The following is a 27,541-nucleotide window of genomic DNA, read 5'->3' on the forward strand; positions in this document are numbered from 1 at the left end:
TCATTCCTCTACATCTGGACCCTGAATAGCCCCCTGTATACATAATATCTGTTCCTGCACTGCACCTATTTCCCATCTTCCCAAGCACTTAGTTCTGTGCTATCTCATTTTCATGATCTGTGCTGTTCAAGTGATCCATTTTCAGATAAATCAAATATTAGTGCAGGTACTGTTCCTTCACAGGTGCTTTTTCTCAACAGCTGCTGCAGACTTGGACAAATAATCCAGAATGTTCCAGCATACTGCAAAGTCATATATATTATCTGTCCATACTGTCAGAAATGAATTAATATTGCAGCTACTTAGATGTGAAACTGTTTTTTTTTTTTTTTTTAATAGTCTGTTTTCCAGCTCCACAGTGTGCCCTTGCTTGTATGAATTCATGCATCAGGGTGATCAGGGTGGAACCATTCTGTGTAGTGGATGGCAGAGCAGAAGCTGCAGGAGCACACAGTCTCACAGATTCACCATTCATCAACTGGCAGTGCTGGTGCACGCCACTTATGGCAATTAAGAAGAAACACACTGCCATCCAAACAAACAAAGGCCAATGGTATCAACAGAACCTGTATCTCTGGGAGGACGTGGTCACAGAATTGCTGGAAAAGTTCATCTGCCTCCCAGGTTAGGACAGACATGTCCAAATCCAAATGAAATGTGTTATAATCATCACTTTAAAGTTATCAGAGTGGATTTTCCTAGCTGCATGAAGTAACCAGTGTGATGCCAATCAGTGAAATACCCAACAGCACTGTAGTAAATGTTTGTAATTCAGTGACTGCTGCAGTTTATTCAAATGTGACCAAGTTGGCTGAAATAGTAGCTAGCATTTAGATAACACAGATGTGAACACCTTGAGGACATTTATGAACATGTGCCTTTTTTTTCTGGAACAGCCCACAAAAAAGCCCAACATCAATTACAGAGGTAACTAATACTTTGTAGCTGTGCAGTAACTAGGTAAGATATTTCCATAGAAACAGTGTTACCAATGCTCTTGTCTATCAGAACAGAAATCCCAAGCGAACTATCCCTTGAACTATTCCATGATTTTTTTCACAGAAAGACATATCTTGCTCAGGAGAGCCTAGGTCTTATCTAACATGTATGCAAAGTACTTGACCTGGGATTGCCTGGGAACAAATCCAGAACCAGATACTTCAGCAGAACAGGGGTTCACCTGAAGAGATGTCTGTGCCTTCCTCACATTCTCCATGCTTCTTTTTCAATTAGGTTCTGTCTTGACAATCCACAGTCAGGCAGAAGAAGATTTGCTGAAACAGTTGGCAGTTGGAGGCTGGAGGTAGCCTGAGCATTTGGCAAGCTGAAAGCAAGGTAAGGGCAGCTTACAAAGTCATTTGTGTGACAGTGTGGCCAACACCATCTGTACTTCTGTGACCTGCTGTGCCCCAGCACAGTTTCTGGGTCAAAATTTACACCAAAAGTGAAAAAAGCCACAATCACTTCTAGTTTAGACACATCACACAGACAACAGCTCACCAATCATTTCTGGGGCAGACACAATCAAGTGGACTGAATGTGCACTGCCAATGTAACTGGAGCAGTATAAGACGGAATTTGTTGTAGCATTACTGCCCAAATTTTTACATTCTGGTAAAAAACAAAATAAATCCTCACACTTTCTTCTCTCCGCAATTCTTGTACTTTAAAAGACAATAACAGGTAATAGAGGAGCCAGTGCAGAAAGATGTGTTCTGCTGGACCTTATGGTGACAAACAAGGAAAGTATGGAGATGTGATGTGAGCACTGGGGGAAGCCTTGACTACAGCAACCACAAGATCAAGGAGGTTGGTACCTGCAAGGAGCTGAGCAATGAAAAGGTTACACACCTGAGCTTCAGGACAGCTAACTTTGCCCTCTTCAGAAATCTTCTTGGAATAATCATACGGGAATATGCCCTAGAGAATGGATGAGAAATTTAGCAAAAGAGGCAGGAGACCTGCATGGATGAACAAGAAACCCCTATGAAAACTCACACATAAGCAGGAGATACGTGAGGTGTAGGGGACATGATACCTGGGATGAATATACGGAAGTTATCAGAGTATACAGAAATGAAATGAGAAAGGCCGAGGCCCATTTGGAACTAAATATGACTAAGCATGTCAAGGACAACAAGAAAAACTTTTTCAATTAATTTGAATATAAATCAATTCCAATGCAATTTAAATTAATAACAAAAGGAATACTAAGGAAAATGTGGACCCACCATTGAATAGAACAGGAAACTGCAGCAGAACCTTCAAAGAAAGCTGAGATACTGAACACCTTCTTTCTTTCAGTCTTCACTGACAAGGCTAGCCCTCAGGAATCCCTGACCCAGAAGACGACGGAGAAGGTCATGGAGGAAGGGTGACTTTCCATTGTTTGAGGAGGTTCAAGCTAGAGATGATTTAGTCAAATTTGACATCCACAGGTCCATGGGCTCTGGTGGGATTTGCCAAAGAGTGCCAAGGGAACTGGCACACATCATTGTTATGGCACCCTCATCTTTGAGAGATCAAGGCAGTCAGGAGAAAGGCCAGGGGACTGGAAGAAAGTAAATGTTACCCCTGTCCTCAAAAAGGGAGAGAAGGAGGAACAGGCCAGCCAGCCTCACCTGGAAGAGCATGTTCTGGAGGCCATTTTAATCATGTAGAAGACAAAAAGGCGATAAGTAGTCAGGATGCATTCACCAAAGGGAAGTCATGCTTAACCAGCCTGATTACTTTCTATGATGGGACAACTGGCTGGAGACTTGAGGGGAGAGCAGTGGGTGTTGCCTACCTGGATTTCAGAAAGGCTTTCAGCAAAGTTTCCCATGACATCCTCATAGGTGAGCTCAGGGAGGGTGAGCTGAATCAGTGGATAGTGAGGTGGATTGAGAACTGGCAGAGTTCAGAGGGTTGTTATCAGTGGCACAGGTTGAAGACCTGTCACTAGTGGTGTTCCCCAAGGTTCAATATTGAGCCCAGTATTGTTTAACCTATTACGTGCCATATGGACACAATCCTGAGCAACGTGCTGTAGGATGACTCTGCTTGAGCAGGGAGGTCGGACTGGGTAGCCTTACTAGCATGAAATATGTCCTTTGGTAGTTAAAACACAATTTGCTACAGTTTTTAAGGTATCAGGACCTATTTACAAAAGTTGTACATTCATATTCACCTTTGAATTATTTTAAATTTAAATGAAACTATACTGTAATAAGTTTCATTTTAATTGCATCATACATCAAAACCTCACTAACCTGCATTCCACTTATGTATGAACAGTCCAAAACTCCCTTCAATTTCTTCCAGTGTCTACTTTAAAGACTTTCTGTCTATAGGTTGTGTTCCAGTATGCATACGAGCACTATCATGCTCATTGCTGGAAGATCTCAGCAATGGATATGGATGATGATGAGGAAGAATAACAGGTCAGGCTCACCTGTATATTTTCCAGAATGGTCTCTTGTTTTTCTGCAGGTGTCCTCTTGACTGTAAACTTTGTGGAGCAGAAATAATTTTTAGCATAATAACACATCAGATATTCCACTAGCTCTTAATAAAAGAAAAACAAAAAATGCAGATAATTATAGCCAAATAACAACCCGTAAAAGGAATTAATGAAACTTTTGTGGATTAACTACCCTCTGGTTTTCATTATTTATTTACTTTGATGCTAATTTGCAAAATTCTGTAATTCACCATAGCTCTCCCTATCATTAATGCAAATTAACAAGTTTCTACTGTAATGCAGTTATTATTATCTTTTCTTGCATGTATGCACACATTTCTTTAATTAAAATATGCTGTATTTTTAAAAATCAGATTAACAGGTACAAAGGAAACTGAAAACATGAAAAATTTAGATAAAAGCTAGGAGCATTGAGAATGACAGAGGTCTTTTTTATGTATTTAATAAAAATTAGACAAATGTAAGAGAAAAATTTTAATGAGATGGTTTCAGTGGAGGTCTTTCAGAAGCACTGCATGTATATTATATCCATTGAGGATTACTAGCAAACCACGAATCCATTTGTAGACATTATACAGTTATATATTACATAAAGTAAGTTGTAGAAGTGAAAAACAAAAAATTAAATAAACAACACTTCATAAATTTTAACATAGAAGAAATAATATTTTTCCTTCTTATCAGTCAAGTTTCCCTTTTCTTATAACATACATGAATTTTATTCATTAATGCCAAAGGCTACTGTGTAGTTTCTCAATAACAGAATTTTAATACAAGAAGTGTTCTAAGCCAAAATTCTACATTCAATAGAAATTTAATAACCATGAAGATGGCCAGTCAAAATATTGAAAAGTTTTTTTTTTGCACCTTTGTTTATATGTTCAATATTTTTCATTTCCAATGACTTAATAAATTTCATAAATTCATAGCTTAAGAGATGATTTTGCTTTTATATACAAATGAGGATTGTCATGTCACAGCATTTGACAGGTATACAATTTTCTGATTGAACAGGAATATCAAGCTTACCTATCCTATAATTCATTTGTATTGGCTTGACTTTTCATCTCTTTTCCAATATTTGGGAAGACATACAAAAGTTGTGATGTCTTACCGTTTTCACAGTTGGATTAGTTACACTACCACTCCCATCAAGATTAACTGAAGAGAATGGCAGTATGTGCGTCATGTAAGAAATTTCCCTCCTTGGGTGTCTTCTGCTGTCATGTTACCTTGCTTTCAAGCTCATGCTCAAGTCCAAACCTCCCAGCTGTCCAGAATGAATGTGTGTTGGCTCACACTTTTTTGCAACTGCAGAACAAAGCATCTGTATCCTCAGACAGGTATGAGGTCAGGGGCCAGCAGCACAGACTGTCTTGTGTTTAAGTCCCAATTCTGCAGACTCAAAGCAACAAGCAGTTGACTGGGACAGCAGGACTTGCTCATACATCTACAGACTTGGCCAACCTGTATTAGCAGGATCTTGTTACTGTGAATTTTCCAAGTGGTATGTGATGTGCCAGCAGCATCTGTATTTTTTCTTAATTCATGGGTTTTTGCATTGTTTCTGAAAAAAAAAAAAAAAAAAAAAAAAAAAAAAGAGCACCTTCACCTTGCTGAAGTTTTTGGGATGGCAGTATGGTCAGTTCCCTGAGGAGGAAGAAGAGCAGAATGCTGTAGTCAGACAAGGAAGACTTTACTGGCAACATAAAATACTTCCCAGAAGGAGATGGTAAGTGCTTATTAAAGAGGAGAGAAGGGGGAGGAATAAAAGGTGAGAAAGCTGAAGATGAACACTATTTTTAGGATAAAAAAAGCAATTCTATGGGATGAATCTGACCCCAGAAAATGAGAGTCCCTGTATGACAGGACTTACCACAAGATGGAGCAGAGCCAGGAGGCTGAAAAAAAAGTGGAAAAACCATTGGTTGAATGAAAAGAGGGAGAGAAAAAAAAGGAGTGGTTGACTATTGGAGAAGGAATAGTAGGATATGAATGAGGAAACTGCAGTGTGTAATAGCATTTATAGCAGTGGAAGTCCAGCCTGTAGAGTTGAGGCTTGTGTGTATGATGGGTCTTGCTGCAAGTTTATGTGTATTAATATAAACTCTCTTTCCTCTTCCTGTCTGCAGAAAGGACAAGCCAAGTGGGTTTACACTAATGCATTATTTACTCTGCATTTGCACCTACAGAGTCGTGCAGAGTTCCTCACCAGCAGGTAGTGTGTAGGCACAGCTGTCACACTGCGACACGAAATAACTCACAGAAGCAGGTTTGATGTAAAAGGAAAGAAAAAGAACCCAAAAAAGCAAACTTTAGTTTCTGACTCCACTATATATACAATAGCAAAAATGCCTGTGGATTGGAGGGTGAAACTGCCACCTCTCCAACCACATTAGTCAAACCAACAGTCTATCAATTCTCTCCACCCACAAAGCAAATCATTATTTACATGAACAGTGTGTGAGAAAACTCAGTTGAAATATGTAAATATCAGAAGGCATAGGAACTTTTAGAAGAACTTTAAAACTCTCAAAAGAACAGGGCGACACACAGCTGCATGTATCTTCACAGATGCAGAACCTTTCCAGTGAGCATCACTATACAAATGTGATGTGTAGGCCTGAGTTGCCAGGGAAAGCATAACAAATGAATGTTCTTTTGCCATACAGTCATGGATAGTGGTAGCATGTGATGTACATGTGATGATGGGTACAGATGGCCCAGATAGGAGCTGTCTGCCAGATAGAAAGATCTATCAAAGTGTGTATCCCAGCTAGGTAGCTGCTGCTGAGGTTGTATTTGGCTTAGAAAGATGGGGTCAGTTCAGACATTGACAATACAACCTAAGGCACCAGGTGACTTCAGGACTAAAAATGGCTGCTTCTCCTAGCAGAAACCTTTAAAAAAATGTTATCTTTTGTATAACTTGTGAGAAAAATGAGTTTTACCAGAGTAGAAGTAGAGCTGTCTCATGTTATAAAAAAAATCTTGGCATGTAATAATCTGAGTTGAGGTAAAGTCTGAAAAACTAAAATGTACACACCTATCTTCTGCCTTGTGTAGAGGAAGAGACAAGTTTTTCCCGAAAGAAAAAGAGGGTTTTTTATTTCAGTTTAATGAGGAGTAAAAGTTCTGAGGCATTGCTCTGTGCTAGCTCCTGAGTATTTAATGTGTGAGGCCAGGAAAGTACCACATAATAGCAAGCTTGCACAGACAGCACCAACAGCATGCAAGCCTGGAGATTCTACTCCAGTCTTTTGCACCCTCATACATAAAATGACCAGACAGACCAGCCTAAGGGATTAGATATCATGAGGTCAGTGTGTTACCCAGTGCTATGTTGAATATGGGTGGACTAAAGTAGAAAAAGAAACCACAGGAATTAGAGATGAGTATGAGCTATGGGGAAATAAAGCCAGTAGCTTGGAGGTGAAGTAATTTTGTTATTTGTTGAAAGGGTTGTAGTTCTTTGTCATAGAGTTTGTGTAAATGACAAAAGCAAAAGAAATTTTGTGGGACAGATAATACCAGTAATGAAAGAGTCAAAGAGAGGAAAATCTTTTGGTAGTGAAAACAATATTACTATTTGTCAATTACCATATTCCTAACTTTGAGGATAACTAACAACTTAATTCTGGATGTAATAAATATTGAACATATTCCTACCATCTGCAGACTTGAGCTGAAATTTTCCTGTTCTGCAGTGTTTTCTGAACAATTTTCCTCCACCTTGGAAGAAAAGAGAGAATCTCCTAGGCTAGGAAAGGTGTTAAAATCTCATTGAAAAAAGAGTCAGTGTTAGAGTAGCAAGGACCCCTAACCTGGAGCTCACAAATGAAGGCAAAGAGGTGAAAGGGTCCTACTTTTTTTCAAGGTTTGTGCTTGTTACTCATGTGTACCTTGCAGAGTTTCTCAGCTGATATCAATCAGCAGAGCCTGCCATTGGGATAAGTGAAGCTGAACTAATATACTCCCACAGAGAATTAGGTTCACAGCGTCTTAAATGTACTAGATTGGGAATGAATGTGGTATTACATTTGAATTCCAAAGGAGTGCCACATCATTTTTTTCTTTCTTATCTGACAGTTGGAAAGTTGGAGACATTGTATGTGAAAAAAAATAACATTACACTTATTTTGAGCACTTGACAGACATGGCTGGAAGTCTGATATGATTAATACCTCAATAATAGGGCTTCAGTAAATTAGTCCCAAAAGATTCACAACCTAGAAAGAGTGCCAAGATACTAATAATAGTTAAGGGACTTTTATTAGCTAGCAAATTCCATTTTTAGCTTTGTTTTACTTAGAAGACTTTTACTTTTAGAAGACTTTAAAATGCATTAAACTCAAAAGAATTAAGGAGATTTAAACACAAGTGAGTGGAGGGGAAATGGTTGCAGGGACCTGTGAATGCCATCTCTGAGCAGAAATAGCCTGAGATACCTATTTTAATATCCACTTCCTTAGCAACACCTTGAGAATTTTTCCTTAAGATAAGTATTCAGATATAGGGGTTTTTTTTTGTTTGGTTGGTGTTTTTTTTGTTTGTTTGTTTTGGGTTTTTTGGGTTTTTTTTGTTTTTCTCTTCTAGGGCATCTGTGGAAGAGGTGCTGCTGCACCCAGCAGGGAAAAGCAAATATCAAGTTGAAATGCAAATAAGCTCAGCTGCAAAGTAGGGTAAAAAAGCATCAAAGAGTTCTTCTTCTTGTGTTTTCTTTCATTCCTAAAGCAGAAGGAACATTCAGGTCCTTTTCCTTCCCCTCACTAGACTTAAGGAAAAGGGATGTCTTCTTAGTGACAGAAACCCGAACTTATAGAAAGACCTTTTCTGTAGATGCCTCCTTTCTGCATCAGACAGCAAGTGGAGTGAAGTTCAGCTTACACTACAGTATCATTTCAGGAATTATCCTTAGCCAAACAATACAGTTCCAGTCCAGGAATAATTAATTATTGGATATGTTATGTTTTACTTGTTTTACAGCATCTTTATGGATAGGGGTGTCAGCTGAGCTGGTAAGAAACTGCAGTAGATCCAGCAGTGAGGTCAAGCCTTGTTCTGGTGACCTGCCAAGTACCACTAGCAGGTAGCTCAGCCATGATAGCTTACCTGGTTATCTGTACTGGAGGATCAGAGGCAGTAGCACAGGTGCTGACCACTCCATATTTTTATGTGGTTTTGCTCTGTAATCTGGTGTGGCTTTACAAAATGGGTTATTCAGGCTCATATGCATAAAGCAGAGAGGTTCACACAGCAATAAGAACCTTATTGAATTGGGCACTGTGCATGCATGTTATTAGAAACAGTTCCTGGCTAATAAATCTTTAGTCTAATTACAGAGAGAAAATGAGAAGAAAGAAGTATTTCACAGGAATTTTGAAAATAAAATAAAAAAAAAAAACTAAACCAGTTAGGGGAAAATACAGGTGTTGAAGTGAAGGCAGGTAATGTCATTGAAACAGAATAGCAGAGTACAGCAGCACCGAATTTGGTGGAACCACAGATGATGAAGCCCTGCAGGAATGTGGAGAGGGAGGGAAGTGGTCACAAGGACAGGCTAAGGTGCCTTTCAATGTAAAGCCTTTCATGGCTGGTAAAGGGACAAGTAGGACCATCCAGCAAGTAGAACAAGTAGGACCATCCCTGGTAAAAGAGGAATTAATGAGATTTAGGCTAAGGGAGAGATTGAAATACGCATCAGTAAAAAATTAAATGATAGATGTTAAAGTGTGAAAGAATAAGTTTTATATCAAATTGGGGAATGTAAACAACACAAATCCCAACTTATGATATGGAATAAAGGGGGAAAAATTGCATCAGTCAGTATGGAGGTGGAAATTAAGACTGCAGGCTTCCTTTGGATATGTTTAGATCAAACTTCTAATGCTGGAAAAAGCAAAAGTCTGTCCCATCACTTTACAAGTAATACTAAAATATGTGGATTTTTCTTTTAAATTACCTTCCTTCAGAAATTAATTTTATAAACTACAATTTTATTAAGAAAGTTGATTAATCTACTTCATAATTGTGAGCTTGCTTATTCATCTTCCAGCTTTGAGAGGTCTTATTTTGCTTCCCATGTCTATTTGAGCAATAATTTCATTTGAAAGCTATCACCAAAGCATACTCCTGGCTGCTGTTCTTTATCTGCTGATGAATTGATCCTGTGGATATCAACTCCAAAGTGAGAGATGTTTAAGATCTCTTAAATAGACAAAAGTGATCCGATATGAAAAGTGGTGATTTTACACTTTAAAAGTATTAAAGTGTAGCTTTTTCACATTTTGATTGCTATTTGAATTATTTCACTTCTTTTTTTCCCTGAATTTATTTAAGCCTAGGATTTGAGCTGATAAATCAATGCACTCCCCCACTAATGCTCTTAATGGGCACCCTCTTTGAAAGTTAAACATTCTAGTAAATCGCTCACAGTCTTGAAAGGCTAAACACAGATTTAAAATCTTTCTCATGTTGGGTAAGGCTGTCTTGAGCTTTCAACATAATTGCAAAAATTACAAAGGCTTGAAACTAAAAATGTGTTATAATAACAACCAGTTTCATTGCTATAATCATAATGATTGTTTTGATGATCCAAATACCCACCATTGTGTTGATGGAGATTTTCAATTCCTACATGCATTATTTTTGAAGCCTTGTAGGCCATCTCCTTTTCAAAGTTTCAGAAATATTCTTAGTTACATAACAGATGAACAAACAGCACAATGTTCATCTGCAGCTCCTTCCTTGTCTACTCACTGTGAGTAGCAATATCTTGCTCTCATTATCAGAAAACTTTTTTTAATGCTCAGTTAAATCAAGTGAGCATGAGCTAAATATTTAATGCATATAGACTACCTAAGAAAAACCTTTGTTTTAATCTTACTCCTGTTCATAGCTGTAAGGAGAGATCTTATTTAAATTTACAATATGAATGTAATAGGACATGTATTTTTAGTAACTCTCCAATTGTTTTCCTGTCACACTGCTAAGCCTATTCAATTACCTATCTTCTCTGAAAATGCCAGATGTCCCAAACTCTTTGATGTCCACTGACAGCAATTGCTAGTAAAGCAATTCACCCAGTGATCATGAAGACAGTCCATACAGCCACTAGCAATAACACTGAGCACTGCTTCACTGCCCTGTAACACACTTTCCAGCCTAATATTTAGTTCTCAAATATCTCACACATTTCAATACCTCCTTTCTCCTCTTGCCACTGAAAAATACAAAATAAATATCCAACCAGTTTGCTATGTTAGAAAGCCAGCATTACATTATTAACAGTGCTGGAAGCATGGGGATTGCTCATAAAGCAATGCATACTCAGCAACCTAACAGAACAACTTATATTCTTAAAAATAATTAATATTCATCACATTTGTATTTCATATTGATTACATTGCCTCTGTACATGCATTTAGGCTGATTATTTCCATGGACTTATTTGGATATGGTTCTGGATCTTCTAATGAATCTCTTCTCCTTGAGTGTCTCAAAGATGTGATCAGGTCGTAATGTACTTTCCTTATCATTCTTTGCTCTTACAACCAATCCTTGTTCTCAAAACTAAAACATCTGTTAGTGCATATTAATCACTGATGCAGGTAAATAAGGAAGCATTTCCTGGCACAAGAATATTCATCACAGATATAGAGATCAAACACCATTGCACTGAAATCAAAAGAATTTTCCAACACCTTCCCCTGCTGCTGCATCGACTTCTTTTAAAAAAAGGGACTTATGATCTGGTTATTAGAATTATTAGAGAAATTCCTCTGCCCAAATTAAGGTGCAAAGGAGACCATTTCTCAATGGCAATAGTATGGTTTTTATTTAACAGTAAATGTGAGATGAGAGAGAGAAAAAAATAGAAAAAGGGTGAGTGGCCAAGGGAAAGAGTAACAGAGTAACAGATTAAGTAGAAAATATCACCACTCTATGGATCCCCATGGCATCCTGTTTGTTGATCCTCTTCTGGTCTTCTTGGTGGTGAGAGTCCTGCAAAGCATAGAGTCCAATGGATTAATATATGTTTGGACACATGGGAATGCCCAGGTACCTCCCCTGGGAGAGCAAGTTTGACACAGTCTCCTTCAACAGACTCTGGATCTGTTGCATCACTTTGCATCATCTGCAGCCATCATCAGCCAGGTGGAAGGTGTGAGGAATCAGTCTCAGGGGTGGTTTGAGGGTCTCTGATGTTTTGTGACACCTCCTCAGCTGCCTAACATGTGAATTTCCTGTGTATGTGGCCTTCCCAAGGTGGGAGGTTTACACCGGAGCCAGTTTGTGTCAGGGAGGGTGGGTGGCTGCTGCCTGTGACTGGAGGTTATGCCACACACCCAAAACTCTCTCCTCGGTTGGGGAGCAGCAGATGAGTCTGTGGGCTGTGGCCTTCCCTACTCTGAACCCTGCCAGAGATGATTTTCAGGACAGCTACTGGGTTTGGCTTTCCTTGTGGATACATTTTTCTCTCTCAGCCTGTTTATTTCTCTCTAGACCTGAGAAAATTGGATCTGGTGTCAGTTTTATCTTATCTCAAGATCCTTTAGGCAGATTAACTCACAGTCCAAAGTTACGGTCAGGGGGTATATTTAAGCCCACAGGTAAATGTGGGCTTAGGTGATCACAGCTTCTTTATATATTTTTGCCATAATGGGCAAAAGTTCTTCATAACAGTGTTTAAGCCATTAACCATAACATTTCAGTCTCTCACACTTGTTCCATAATGCTCTTCTGAAGAACATCAAACTCCTGGCATATTGAGTCCTTTTCAGAATTGTGGTGCTCCAAAGGGACACCTGCTGTCATGGATCAGACAGAAATCTGGGAGGCTGGAGTCTCCCACACCTAATTTTGACATTAATTAATATTTTCCTTATGTTCATCTGTGAGTATCTCAATTTACCACAATTTAAAGGTAAAGAGCTGTGGCCTTGTAAACATGTTAATATTGTAAAAAGGAGCTGTTCTTAAAAGAAAATCAGAAAGAGTTAAAGGCATCTTCTGCAGTGAAACTACCACGCAACAGGTCACAGGGGCACTACTTGAATTGCTCAAAATGCTCTAAAAGTTTAAGTACCACCTACAGCACATTGCTATTAGGCTAAAAACACACTGTAGTAAATGATGAAACAAACATTGTTTCTTAATTTATGAGGATTAGGGGAGCATTTTTTTTTCACTTACAAAAATAATAATAATCATATTAACTCAGAAGATTACGGCTAAACAGAAGATATATTTAGAAATAATGTATGCAATTTCTTCATTGTGTATTTCAAATCCATGGAGAAAAACTACCAAATGAGGCACTGAGTACCAACAATGGAACACTGTACAATTAGACAGCTCAGAGATTACCTCAAATGGACCTGATATACTGAGTTGCTCACTTGCAAGGTTACACCAAAGGTACAAGAGGGGAAGGATAATTATGGCAAGACGATCACTTGCACAGTTGAAATAGAGACCATCACAGCAACAGCAATGGACTAAACCCCACGGGAGAGTGAAAAATGCAATATGATACCTCTACTTTCTGCAATAGCTTTATTATTATTATTTCATTGAAAAATCCTCCAGTAGAAAAAATATGTTACCCAGTTGTGCATGCTAGCAGTCTAGCTCATTGCTCCTCTTCAGCAGCCTGGTTTATATGGATTAAAAATCACTGAGCTGCTTTGTGACTAAGAAAGAGCATTCTTCATATATTATGATTGAATAATTGAGCACATAATTAAAAGACTGCTATACCTTGTGTCAATCCAAAGGAATTCTGACGAAAATATTTAAACAATCCACTACCATAAGACTGTGTTTTTGTTAGTATCTTTCAAATCTGAATATTTTGGAAAGCAGCTGACCTCCAGAATTGTAGTGAAATGTTTCAGCTTTGACTTTTGTCTTCCATATTTTGCTAAGTTATTCTCCTTATTTGTTGTCATTTTTATTCAGGGAGAAGCATATAAAAATAATGCATTATCCTATGCACCAGTGATTCATGGTACACTGACAGTTTCAGCATCAGGCTCTCTAAAGCTTCATGTTACATTGTATAAGCCAACAAACTCAATGATGCATCCTCACCTTCAGGTCCAGAGTAGACTTCTTGAATCCATCTATATTTTAAAATGTTAAAACATATATTATATATATTTCCCCACAACAAAAAAACAGCGGTACCTTTGCAACAATATGTCCAGTGAATTTCAGTGAATTTGTTAGTCTCTTCCTTTTCTCCCTATCTTCAAGGAAGATTTCCCTCTCTTAGAATAGAACTGTTACCAGCCAGAAAATGTCAAAAACCTTTTTATCTGAAGCCATATATAAAATTCCTCTGAAATTTTATTCATGGGATTAACATTTTTGTTACTTTGTTGGGTATAAAAGTGGTGGGGTGTTTTTTTTCTTGTTTTGGTTTTTTTGGGGTTTTTTTTGGGGTTTTTGTTTTTTTTTTTTTTACTTTGCAGTGTAAAGCAGATGACACAGAAAGCAGGTTTGTTATCACCTATCACCTGGCAGACCTAGTGATCTGAATTGCTTAATTGCTACAAAGATTTCCTGGCAGCAATTTACTATCAGTGCTTTCTCTTTAGAGTTAATGTGGCTTCCACACATGAAAAAGAGTAAACACAACTTACTTTTATTAAAATGCATATTAAATTGAATCTAGCTAGGTAGCACAACCACTCTTCTTCCCTTATAATGTAGCTGATATAGTTTTGCTTAACACAATAAAAGCATACCCTGATCTGATTTATCATGTAATTATGTACATTATCCATTATAAATTGTCTCTCTCAGAAAAAAAAAAAAAAAAAAAAAATAAAACAACTCCCCTTGAATATCATCAGAATTAGCATTAGAAGGTTTAAAATTCAAGAAGTATTGAAACCATGTATCTTTCCCTCAGTATTTTAACTAATAGCCAGTAAGAACTAATTTTTGATTTTTCTAAGTGAAGTACATGAAAACAGGCTTCACTCACAGGAAAGTTTTAAACAGGAAGGATGATGAAACACTGCAGTGAAAGAAGGAGAATTGGGATGAATGATCTATTTAGCTATGGTGTACAATGCACCATTAAGAGTTTGAGTTTCTTCTGGTGAGATATAATTCTTCTACAGATTACCACATGTTCACAATTCCAGTATAACCTTTCCATACACAGCATTCTTGTAAAGGAGATATAGCATCTCTAAAACTACTGTTTAGCTCAAAGTTCACACTGGTGTAATTCCATATGGGCATTATGGGATAGAAGAGGAGACCAACTATAAATGAAAGGATGAATCTAATTTAAAGAGAAAAACTTTAACCTTGAGTGTAATAAATACATAGAACCAATTTGAAACCAGATACAGACATGAGGAGAGAAGAAATCAGGGAAATGGCACCAAAAAAATGCACTGGTTTTAGTCATACATCTGTAGTCTACTTTTAAGTTTTAAAGATAATAGTTTTCATTAGGTCCACATACATGATTTAAATGATGAAGAATTAGTACTATGAAGTTCTCTATTGTCTTGATCTGCCAGAAAGCAATGTGACACAGGTTGGCAAATCAGTGATGTGAAAATTAATGAGTTTTCTCTATGCTGATCAACAGTTTCCCTACCTCTACCAATGGGTGATTTATATTCACCTTAAACACTTTAGGTATTTTGTCTAAGCAAACTAAATGGCATTTCTGTATAGGGGAGTCTTACAATATTTGGTCAGTTGCATAGGATATGTTTTAAATTAATATCACCTCTTTTTTTTCAAATTTTCTATGTTCCTATTCCTTCTGTTGCATCCCATATTAACACATAATCTTTTAATAATTCTACAAACACTGAAATCATCTTAATCTTTGCTGACCTTGCTATTGCAATCTGTAAATCCAGATTATTCATTCATTTCAATACTCAGAAGTAGAAAATAAACCTTAGTCCTGGTTCCTAAATTATTAATGTTTGGTGCACTTCAACAGCCAATTAAATGAGACAGTCTGGTGATAATTCTCTTAATTAGGTGTGACTGAAGTAGACAAATAAACTCAGGCTGAGAATGCACAGTAAATTCAATGTAATTCAATAAAGTCTGTTTGGGCAAAAATATTTTACTAGAAGTTAGATACTGTGGTGGAAAAAACACTTCCAAATAGTTGTTTAAACAGGAAATACAGACTTCTAGAAAAAATCTTTTATTCAAGCAAACTACTTTTAATGCAGCTATCATTACGAGAAATTTCTTAGATCCAAGATTTAGAAAGGAACAAAAGAGAGCTAAAGCACTCAATGACATCCTGAAGCTAACCATATAATCAGATAAATGTTTAAGCAAAGTGTATTAGTAGGAATAGTACTTTTTTCTTTTTGCATTTTTCTCTTACACACACAGATACACTCTTATATCAGTGGAATAATTTTTCACAAAGAAGAGTTCAATTAAATAGACTTACAATGAGCCTTCTTTATACCTGATCCTAAGGGAAGTCTACTGACATTAAGGAGACAAAGTGCAATTCTCTGATTTGGATGAGCTCCAATGATCAGGAGAAGCAGAAGGATCAGGCCAGCACAGGTGAGATCCAAATCCCCACTTCATAGAGACATGAAAAGTGTCTGTGTGCGTGTATGTGCACATATACAAGCATGTGAATTTGTTTCCTTTTCAAATCAGCAGTGTTTATAAGGGTTGGGTTTTTTCCCAAGAAAGCAATGAAAGTTGGATATCTATCTGCACTCATATTTGACACAGAATTCATTTTGCAATATTTTCATTGTGTATTGTGTTATTGATTAACCAAACTAGTATTTTATCAATTTCTAGTTATAGCAAACTTGCCTTCCCCATATTGCTTCAATAAATGGTACAGAGACAGAATTAAAGTTCTACTAAATATACAGGAATTAAAAAAGAAAAATCTAAGTAAATACTTTAAATTCTTTCATGTTTCTTGCAGCTTTATGAAAATGCTTAGTTATCCAAACAGGAATTCAATTTCTGAATCCCAAAGCATTCAAATTTTATCATTAGCATTTCTGACAGATCAAAACTATAAATATCACCTGTGTTTTATTTATCCCCTATAATCTCCAATTTTTATTATAATGAGAAATATTTTACACTGATCAAATGGAATAGTAATGTTATTTCAATTACTAACAGAAAAATAAGAACACCTAACTATGTTCAACATGAGCATTTTAAATTGTGTAAAACTAATTTTTACTAGGACTGTAGATAGAACATACTGCTTCAAGACTAAGATTCAATGAAATCTTAAGAAATAATGTATAATTACTACAAGTACTGCATATCAATGTTTTGCAGAACTATACTGTGAGACAGGAAATAAAATTTTTCAAAGGAGAAAAACTCGAAGCTAGGTAAATTCAGACCTGAAATTAAGTGATTGTAACAACACTAGTAGTTAATCACCTGAACAATTTATGCACTCTTTCTACCTCTTCCCCTGGGTCCACTCCCTCCACATCCCCAGCTTGTTGTAGTCAAGGAAAAAGTATGAACTTAAACTGTTCAAAAATCTGGATCTATTTTCTCACTTCTTAGTACAGTCTCCCATATGCTTGAAATATAGGAAACTTTCAGCTAGAAATTTAATTATAATACAGATATTTTCAACTGACTGGAAGACTGAGAAATAAATTATGAAAAAGAGCCTGAACAAATAAAATATTTTATTTTATAACATACTAATTTTGTAAAAATAAAACCAAAATAAAACCAAAATTAAAAATCCAGTGGCATTCAGGTAACTAAAGCTGGATATCTGCCATATAGATGCCCGCAGCTAAGTAAATTTCCTTGTGGTCAGTGAAATCAAGTATAAAATTGACTTCATCCCTTCTTAAAATAAATTTCTAATTGTAGGTATGATAGGCTGGAGTCTTATAGTGTTTCTTCCCCTGCGTTGATGATAGGGGAACTCTAGATATCAAACTAATCTGGACACCTGTGCAGCAGATCTCTTTGACATCATTTTCATATTGTAAATACATGAAAGTAGTTCAGTATTGATCAATGTTTTCTTTATTTTTTTTTACAGTGCGTTTCAGACTTTGCTACAGTTCTGATGTTTTTTTGTTTTCTTGTGTCCCAGTAGACTGCTACAGAAATTCCAGTTTCTCACAATAATTATTCAAGATGCAAGGATGCCTGAAAAGTTTTGAAATTCCATTAATATGTCTACTATATCTGTTAATTTATTTATTCTGCATGTGATAGTACTGTTTTAAGTCTTGTAAGGTACAATTCTTTTTTCTTGAATTCAGACCATTAATACGATATGTAGCTATTTTCTCTGTTAACCAGATATGAGGTACCATATTCCTTGTAATAGCACAAAGCTAGGAGATATATGTACATACCAATATATATTGACTTCAAAAGAATCAAGTGGAGGTTTTCTGTCGAAGCTTTATGAGTCCAACACTAAAGACATTTTTATAATGCCAGACCATGTGTTGTGAAAGAGTCTCAGAGGTGGCCAATGCATAGCTGAGGTATTTCATATGAACTAATTTAATAGTGTTCTACAAAACAGAAAAAGCAATCCAACACCAAACTAAAGGGAAAAAAAAAAAAAAAGCACGAATAAACAAACAATAGAAAAATCAAACTGTGGGTTCCATACTTAGAAACAGAATTTTCTATTCTCTGGTCCTTTACTTTCAGATGATTCAATACTCATCTGTAAATTGTGTAGTCACTATGTAGTAGGTTTTTTTCCTGTAGACCATTCCATAGCTATATAAATGATCTCCTGATGTCTGCTGTATTGATTTTCTAAAGGCAGATGCCTTTATTCTTAGTATCCACAACAACACAAACAACACTTGCATTTTTCCAATTCAGTGCAAAGACTCAAGTTCTCAATAACTGAATCTTTATGTGATAAAGTTCTAGGGAACTTGGTATTAAGAAATGCTTAAGAGATGCTTAAGACAAACAGTACTGCCATATTTAGCATGAGATAAGAATGGTAAAAGCATATTTCTAGTCAGATAAGTGAGAAAAATCATAGAAAACAGACTAAGAGATTTGTATTCCCTGCAATGCATAAGGAACTGCTCATGGCTAGTGATACATTTCAAGCATTTTGGAGTTCTGCCAAGACAATAAAATCTAATTGACTTCAGTTCATGATCAAAATCACAAAAAATTAATTGTAAATATCTTCAGAAACCTTGAAAAGTCATGTTGACAATCGTGGCTTGGGCTCCACAGTTGGTCACCACTCGTGGCTTTTGTTCACTGCAGCCACAGGCAGCTGGGTAGTCTGGCTAGCTCAGTTGGTAGAGCATGAGACTCTTAATCTCAGGGTTGTGGGTTTGAGCCTCACATTGGGCACCACTCATGGCCTGGGCCCCAAATTGGGTGCACTTGTGGCTTTTGTTCACTGCAGCCTCGGGTGCAGGGGCCTGAAGCCCAGCTAGGCGCTGCCCTTTGTGAGACCGCAGCTGCTGCGTGCAAGGATGCTCCAGGGCTAAGGCGTTCGCCTCTGTGCTGGTGCCGAGTGCTCCAGTGTGGGTACACAGCCTTGGTAGCCTTACACTGAGAGGAAGCAAAGGGACGAGAGAAGGCACACTTTGCCTGCGGGCCTGAGAATTTTATTTCCCGCGTGGTCGCAGCGATGGGCAGAGCGACCGTCCTCAGGCAGCACAAGGGCAAAATGGCAAATGGACAATGAAAGCATTGGGTTAAATAGGGGGCAGGCAGACAGGGGTGGAAATCCCCCTCACCCGATAGGGACAGACAACAGGGGAGTGACACGGATCACAACAGCCTATGGGAACATAACAGAGGTGGGTACAGCGTTCTGGGACAAAGAGGAATGCAAAGGTGGGGTGATTGCTACAGAACTTTCAAGAAGAAGCCAGGAGTGGCTACAAGATTGACATGTAAGAGCTCCTGTGGTAAGTGACTCGGAGCAAACCATTGTGAGGGGAAATGGGGGTACAGAGAACCAACTAACTAACATTTATTAAAATCTCTAATTGAACCAACCCAGTATACAACAGACAATGAGTGAGGATTTTGTCCAGTTACTGGTGCCAAAATGGGTACTGTACCTCAATTCCAAAATTAGATGTGCTTTCTGCATCAAAATTCCAAAAGAGTGACCAAAGAGGGCAGGGGAAACTGATATACGCTTACAGGTGGATGTCTGATAGAACATTTATGTGATAATGGGAAAAACTTCAGAGAGTAAAATCAAGGATTCCTGCAATAAAAGAGGGGAGTGTTATTTTGCATTAGTTTCATAAATTACCAGAACTTAATAATATAGCTTAAACCTATATAGAACATTTCACAGTCCTTTAAAACTACACGTATTCTAATTTTGTCTTAAAAGACAATAGGTCTTGTATTTTGGAAAGTTTCTTTTTTAACATCCCCCTCACTATTAATCTTGGCACTGTCTTTTTTTGGGTATATTTCAATTTTTTCACTTCATAAAATGGCTTGAAGATTGGAAATGAAGAAGCTGTCCTTCTCCAGTTCATACCTAAAGATCAGAAATGCTTTTCATTTACCTTTAAAGGTACAGCATGCTCTAAGTTCCTTCACTCATGGAACCTCCTTATGTTCTCTAAGAACTGACTATGCTTGTGTCCAGTCTCTTGCAGAAAAGGAAAACTGTATCGACCCACCGTGGTTACATTGACCCTAAAACAAAAATGTCATATTAAAGCATCTATATACACAGAAACCTTCTTTCCATTAATACATAATAATTAATTTGTATTTCATTTTTGTCCTTTATTTGTTTCAGAAACATTCAATGTCATTCTAATACTTTCTCTTTAAAACAATAATAATGACAACAAAATTATGTTAGTTGTGTATTCCTGGTCTAGACTGCTTTATCCCTAATCCTTTTTGCATATAATATTACATTTACTTGTAAAGATCAGTTCTGCAAAGAACAAAAAAGTAATGCATTAGAAGTTTGATTACAGTTCAAATTAATATCAAAGTATTTAAAAATTCCACATACTATTTTTTTTGCAAGATTCTATTCCTCCAAATGAAATTTATATGTGAACTCAGAAATGTTTCTCTTCTTCAAAACATCTCTTTATAAAATCCAGCAGCAAACACACTGACTTCAGTTCAGAGGACTAGATTAGATGATCATGGAATGGAATGAGGTCATGGAGTCCTTTAGTATCCAAAGACCACTGAGACAGAACATGATTCAAAAGCCTTACTTTTCAGTTGCTGCTTCTTAAATCAATGCAGAGGAAAAAGAAATGTGTCCACCTAAGCACAGTCTTAAGTTTGAAAGGTACAGACCACCAAGTCCTCTCACAGTTCCAGAAATTGTCCCTTAGATGCTGTTCCCTTGCTCTGTAAAAAACAAAAACAATTGAGGATGCAGACAAGCTGGTCAGCAAGCCATGGGAATTCCTTAAAACTATATTTAAAAGGAAAGAAATAACATTTTTCTGACAAGGAATATATGAACATTGATGTGACAATATAAGAGAGAATACATCTTGTATACTTGCTTGTCTTGCTTCTAGAATTCCTTGCTTGTTGCTGCTATTTTTTTGAGATACATAATTATAGCAAGCATAAGTCTAAACTGGATACTTTTAGAACTCCCCAATACTTGACAAAAAAAATAATTACTGATATGAAATTCAGTACAGAAATAAAATATTCTTATGAATACGTACAAAAATTGTCACAAAAAATTGTCAGGATTGTTCTCATAAAATAATATACAATGCATTTAGTGATTTGGGTAAGATTTTTCTGGTGGATACTAGAAAGAAATCTTGCTTTCAATTTCCAGTTACAGATATGTAATTATATCTGACACAGCTCTCCTTTGTTGTTTTGTTTTCAGGTGAACCACACAAAATCTCAACAAGAATAAATTATAGGATTAGCACACCTTTGTTACTCATTCTGCTGGAAACAGCTCAACATTTGGTAGCTGTCAAAAAACAACGTAAATGTAAATAGTATTAATAAAACCACTGACACCAGACTAGAATTTATTCATCCATCAGTTGCAAAAATGCTCTAGGACATAAATTACTTTGTTCAACTTTTGCCACATTTGGGAAAAAAAAAGGGGCAAAATAAATGCAAAAAGTCACCTTATTTAAAAATGTCCAAGTGATACAATTCTACAGATGCTAATATGTGTCCATGGATTAAAGAGGAGCTCAGGTGACAAGATGTGGCTAAACACCTAATTTGTAAAGACATACACCGTCTTCCCTAGGAAAGCCCAATTCTACCCCTTGAAAACTTGAAAACCCTCCCATCTTAGGAGGTATAGACAGAAACTAAACAATGACCAAGAACAGTGACTCAAAACATATTTCCGTATAGGAATGACTGAATAAATTAGGTGTCCTTATTGGATAAGAGATAATTGAGACAGAACATCACTCTCTCATGTGTGGGTAAGAGAGAGGAATAGGGTATGATTATTCACTACATCCTTTGCTACAGAAAACTGGTCATAACCAGTGAAATTATTTGATAACAGGCTCAATTCAGACAAAAGAACGTCACAAAATTCTTTGTTGAATTGAAAAAGGGATTAGTTTGGTATATGGGGAAAAGTCCGTCAGCAGCTATTAAAAATGAGTCTTGTGCCTAACCTGCAGCTCAGAAATTCTTAATCCTCATGATTGTCAGAAACTGATAGGATATAAAAGGAAAATTGCTTTATAATATTTTCCATTTTCCCTTAATCTTTCTATAAGATTTTTCTGGTTGCTACTGCTACAGGCTAGCTATTAGACTAGACAAACCTGTGGTCTGACTCTGTGCAGCCGCAGAACTGCACTGGTTTTCAGAACAGAGAAAGACAGAAAGAAGTCTACTGGTATCAATCATACAACCTTTAAGTAATTGTATCAATCATACAATCTATAAGTAATAATAAGAAAGCATGTTTTAACTAATGTAAACAGATCTTCTTTGCTTTCATACTACAGTATTATTAATATTTATTCTGTAATTTTGGTTTCCAATTTTGGATATTTTAAATTATTTTCAATATCAGTTTCCTATTGTAGAACATTTCATATTTAATTTAGTTCACATTTATTGAACTTAACTTTACTTCCATTTTATTCCTCCAAATACAATACAAATCAGTGTAGAAAGTTTGGTGTTGAAAAGCAGAGTCTTACTACTGAATTTCTAAGCTACTGGGGATTTTACATAAGGCATAAAATTGATCTTTTCAATCCCTTTTTTGAATCCCTGATTTAGAGACTTGATTCATTCCACCCATGTTGCCTTAAATTACACAGGCTGAACAAGTATAAAATATTTAAGAAATAAGATCCCAGAGGGTACTAATCAGTCACACAGAGTCTAGTCTGAGACATTCTTGGTGTCCCCCAAGGTTCAGTACTGGGCCCAGTATTGTTTAACTTATTCATCAATGGCTTGGATGAAGGGGCAGATGCCTCTGCAGCAAGGATGCAAACCTGGGAGGAGTGGCTGATACCCTAGAGTGCTGTGCAGCCCTTCAGAGGGACCCTGCCACATTGGAGAGATGAGCAGAGAAGAAATTTAACAATGGCAAATGCAGGTTCTTGCACCTGGGGACGAATAAACCCAATAGAGGCTGGGGGCTGGCCTGTCAGAAAGTGGCTCTGCAGAGAAGGAGCTGGGGGTTTTGGTGAGCAACAAGCTATCCAGGAGCCAGCAGTGTGTCATTGTGGCCAAGAAGACCAGATCAAGAAGATGTCCTGGGGTGCATTAGTAATAATACTGCCAGAGGTTCAGGGGTTCTTGCCCCTCTACTCAGCCTTGGTGAGGCCACATCTGAAGTTCAGTGTCCAGTTCTGGGGTCCTCAGTATAGAGACAAGGAGATCCTGGAGTGGGTCCAGCAGAGGATGCCAAAGATGATTAAGGGACTGGAACATCTATTTTTACAAGGAAAGGCTGAGAGAGATGGGCCTGTTCAGCCTTGAGAAGGAATGACTGAGAGGAAACCTTATCAGTCTAAGCATCTGAAGAGAGACTATCATTAGTGGGGCTCACCAAGCGACCAGTCCTGTTCAATATCTTTACTGATAATCTGGATGAGGGGTTTGAGTGCACACTCAGTCAGTTTGCAAATAACAACGACAAGTTGGGTGGGAGTGCCGATCTGCTGAGGGTAAGAAGGCTCTGCAGAGGAATCTGGACAGGCTGGATTCATGGGCTGAGGCCAATGGTATGAGGTTCAACAAGACTAAATGCCAGGTCCTGCACTTGGGTCACAACAAACCCCTGCAGTACTAAAGGCTGTGAACAGAGTAGCTGGAAAGCTGCCCAGTGGAAAAGGACCAGGAGTGCTGGTTTACAGCAGCTGAACATGAGTCAGTGTGTGTGTCCAGGTGGCCAAGAAGGCCAACGACCTCCTGGCTTGGATCAGAAATAATGTGGCCAGCAGAACAATGGAAGTGATTGTCCCTCTGTACTTGACATTGGTGAGGCTGGACCTGGAGCATTGTATCTAGTTCTGGGCCTCTCATGACAAGAAAGACATTGAGGTGCTGGAGTGCATCCTGAGAAGGGCATGGAGCTGGTGAAAGGTCCAGAGGGTAAGTCTATGAGGAGTAGCTGAGGGAGCTTGGTGTGTTCAGCCTGGAGAAGAGGAGGAGAGGTCCCCTCCTTTCTCAGGGGAGACCTTATTACTGTCCACAACTGCCTGAAAGGAGGGTGTAGCCAGGTGGGGGTCAGTTTCTTCTCTCAGGCAGCTGGTGAAAGGACAAAAGGAAATGGCCTCAAGCTGCAACAGGAGAGGTTCAGGTTGGACATCAGGAAGATTTTTTTTCACTGAAAGATTGGTTAAGCATTGGAATGGGCTGCCCAGGTGGTGAGGGCGTCACCACCCTGAAAGTGTTCAAGAAACAGCTGGACATGGCACTTAGTGCTATTGTCTCATTGACAAGGTGGTGAAGGTTCAAAGGTGTGACTCAATGATCTCAGAGGTTTTCTCCAACCTAAATGATTCTGTGATTCTGTAAAATCACATCCAAAAGGATGGAGTCAGGTTTTTAGTGATGCTAAGCAATGAGACAAGAGGCAGGAATAGGACAATGGGCAGAAACTGACGTACAGGAAGTTCCATCTGAATATGAGGAAGAACTTCTTTACTGGAACAGGTCGCCCAGAGAGGGTGTGTAACCAGAGATATTCAAGAACCAAACCATCTGTATGCAATCCTGTGCAATATGCTATAGGCTGATCCCGTTTGAGCAGGGAGGCTGGAACAGATGACAACCCACTGTTGCAACTTTACCCATTCTGTGATGCTGTGATTCTGTGATTCTGTGTCTAAATGGACAGCTCCACTTCTAGTTCTATTAGACTTTGGTTTTGTCAATCGATAAAGACCAAGAAAAATTTTATTGCAGTACTGCCCTTTGTGCCTTCCTCTGGGGTTTGATGAAGGATTTTGGAGCTGCGGGAAGAGGGAAGGATTTGAGAATCAAATTAATTTGGATTTTGTTTTGTTTTGTTTTGTTTTTTTAAAGAAATGGATTATGTTTATTTTGAAAACCAACTGGTTGATTTCTTTAAGCCTTTTTCCTTAGAGAAAAAGAAAAAAAAAGTAAAAGAGAAACAAAGAATTACATTGGCTTTTCATTTAATTTCACTGTTTAGTAATATAATCCTGAGGCGAATACTCAGAGAATATTCATTTCACAGAAAAAACCCAGCATTTATATCTGAATCAGCTCATAAATTGCAGTGACACCCTACTGATTTTTTAATAGAGAGGTAAACTGAAATCACTACTCATGAATTAAAAAAACATAATAGGATAAGATACACTTTTCAGAAAAATAAGTAGGTGGTTTTGTAGGACTCTTCATTTGTAATGGTTTGTTTACTGTAGTGGATCATAAAGCTCAAGCAGCATCAAGTCTCATCAGAGATTAGCATATACTTTGCCAAAATTGAGTACACTTAAGTCTTTCAACTTTTTCCAAACTTACCCTGCAGCCTTTGAAATCCAGAGCTGATTTTCTAGTAACTGAGCTGGAGCAGGTTCTGATTTGGAGCTATCCTAGTGCAAGTTTGCAGCATTTCATCATGCAGCAACTGCCAATGAGGAACAAAAAGCCAAAATCTGTGGTTTTTACTGCATGTAAAGCAGCGCCTGGAGGAGGCTCTGAGTACACAGAAAGGTTCTGTCTCGGCAGCTATCTGCACTTTACATCCAGTTAGAAGAGCCATACCATGCAATCAGGGGCATAATTTCTTCAATGCTTTTATTTCTACTTGTCAACTGCTATTTTATTTCTGTGTTTGTCTCTCAGGTTTTTTTTTTTCAGGTAGATCATTCTTAATGCTGGTACTAGAATTGGTTTTGTATGTATCATCCTGGGAAATATATAATTGTTAGAGGTACTCTCTCCAGGTTCGTTCAGATGCTGCCCCTGCACCCACAGGCTATTGCCAGCAGGCACTTCCTTCATCTTACGCCAAGGTTGCACATTAGGTAAAATGTTATTCATGGCATTCATTTCACTATTGAACTGTGCTTCATATTCTTATCAAAGGGACACCTGAGAACAGTAGGATTTACCAGGAACTTTCAGAAAAGACATATTGTTTTCATTTCATACTGGTACCTGAATACTAACCAGACATAAAAAATAAACAAAATATGGGCAAGAAGGTACGTTGCCTGATGCACATAAAAGTACACTGGACTAAGTCTGGAAAATATAGCAGTGTACCTTGGGGAGTGTTTCAGTACTAGCAGAGAAACAGCCTAGAAAATTTATTAGATTTTATCCTGCTCTAGCTGGACTGACTCAGAAAGGCTTATTGCTCTTTAAACCTTACTGCCTAGCTAAGGAACTTGTCCTGGCAGTGCATATACTATATTGCTATCAGGTCAATTCTTGGTGAGGCTTTCTACCTGTGATGAGCACAGAGACGGGCTGTGGGGTGAAAAATGGCACCCGCATCTTCCCAGGGGCTGCAAGGGGTTACCCACATGGCATGCCAGGAGGGGAGAGGAAGAGCAGTGTGCCTGTGATGACCCCTGTGATGTGTATGGATGTGCAGAAGTATATGCATATGCACTAGAACCATTCAGCATTAGTTACAAAAGCATATTCAAATAGTTGTGCATGTTAATTAACATTTCTGACTCATAATTTGGGTCTAGCTGTTGTTTTTACTGATACTGATCCTCAGCTTGTAGTTCACTGATTGTCAGTTTTTTGTGAGTCATTTATAAATCAATAGAGCACTTTGATGTTGATTTGTTTTAAACTACATAAGTGGATGTAATCTTTCTCTGCACCAAGGGCCATAAAGAGAAGCATGTGATGTTTCACTGAAATGTCTGAGTTGATTATTAGGTTAGATAAAGTGAGGTCTGTTCAACATGCCTGGCATGTGCTAAGTTTGACTCTGTTCTGCACTCTGAAATGATTGCAGGAAGCTGGAGGTTCACTTCAACAGAATCTGACAAATGCACTGTGTTAATCTATAGATAATACTGAAATAAAACACTTTCACAAAGCAAAATCTGTCAGAAGCTTACTGTCTGGTTTAATGTTCAAACCTTTATTTGGCCCAATTAAGAAGACATCCTGGCCTCAAAAAATACCATGCTCTGAAGTATTGTGCTTCTAATTTGCTTGTTAAAACTCTGGGTTTTTTTGATTTATACGTCAATTTTGCAATAATTTTCAAATAAAATTTTTTAATGTTTTGTTGTATCTCTTTCCTTACTGACTAGACAAAAGATTCACTTCAATATACACCAGCTTTATAGCATCTTCACCATAGTGGTGTTCTTATTGCAATTTAATGTTACAGGCTGTTAATCAAAATAGCTGATTCCAAAGTAATGCTAGTATCCAGTCCAAAACTTCCAACCAAAGCTATTACTGTATTTTATGGGTATTGCCCAATTAATCAGACCCTCTTTTCCTTAAAAATCAGCACCATAAACTATATGTCAGCAATGTGTTTATGCTGAACCAACTACTGAGGCCTAAATTTTCTCTGCCTACATTTCTGCAAAGCTAAATACTCAATATAGTTAATAGAACTCATCC

The 27,541-nt window shown here is 37.6% G+C and overlaps 1 non-coding gene across 1 annotated transcript; it reads left to right on the forward strand.

Annotated features, from left to right (window-relative positions):
* The first annotated feature begins 18,759 nt into the window (after positions 1–18,759).
* Positions 18,760–18,832, forward strand: TRNAK-CUU (transfer RNA lysine (anticodon CUU)). Its single transcript has one exon. It is a non-coding gene; the product is annotated as a tRNA-Lys (tRNA).
* Positions 18,833–27,541: the final 8,709 nt, after the last annotated feature.

This window comes from Vidua chalybeata, chromosome 5 (genome assembly GCF_026979565.1).
Source record: "Vidua chalybeata isolate OUT-0048 chromosome 5, bVidCha1 merged haplotype, whole genome shotgun sequence".
Taxonomy (NCBI): domain Eukaryota; kingdom Metazoa; phylum Chordata; class Aves; order Passeriformes; family Viduidae; genus Vidua; species Vidua chalybeata.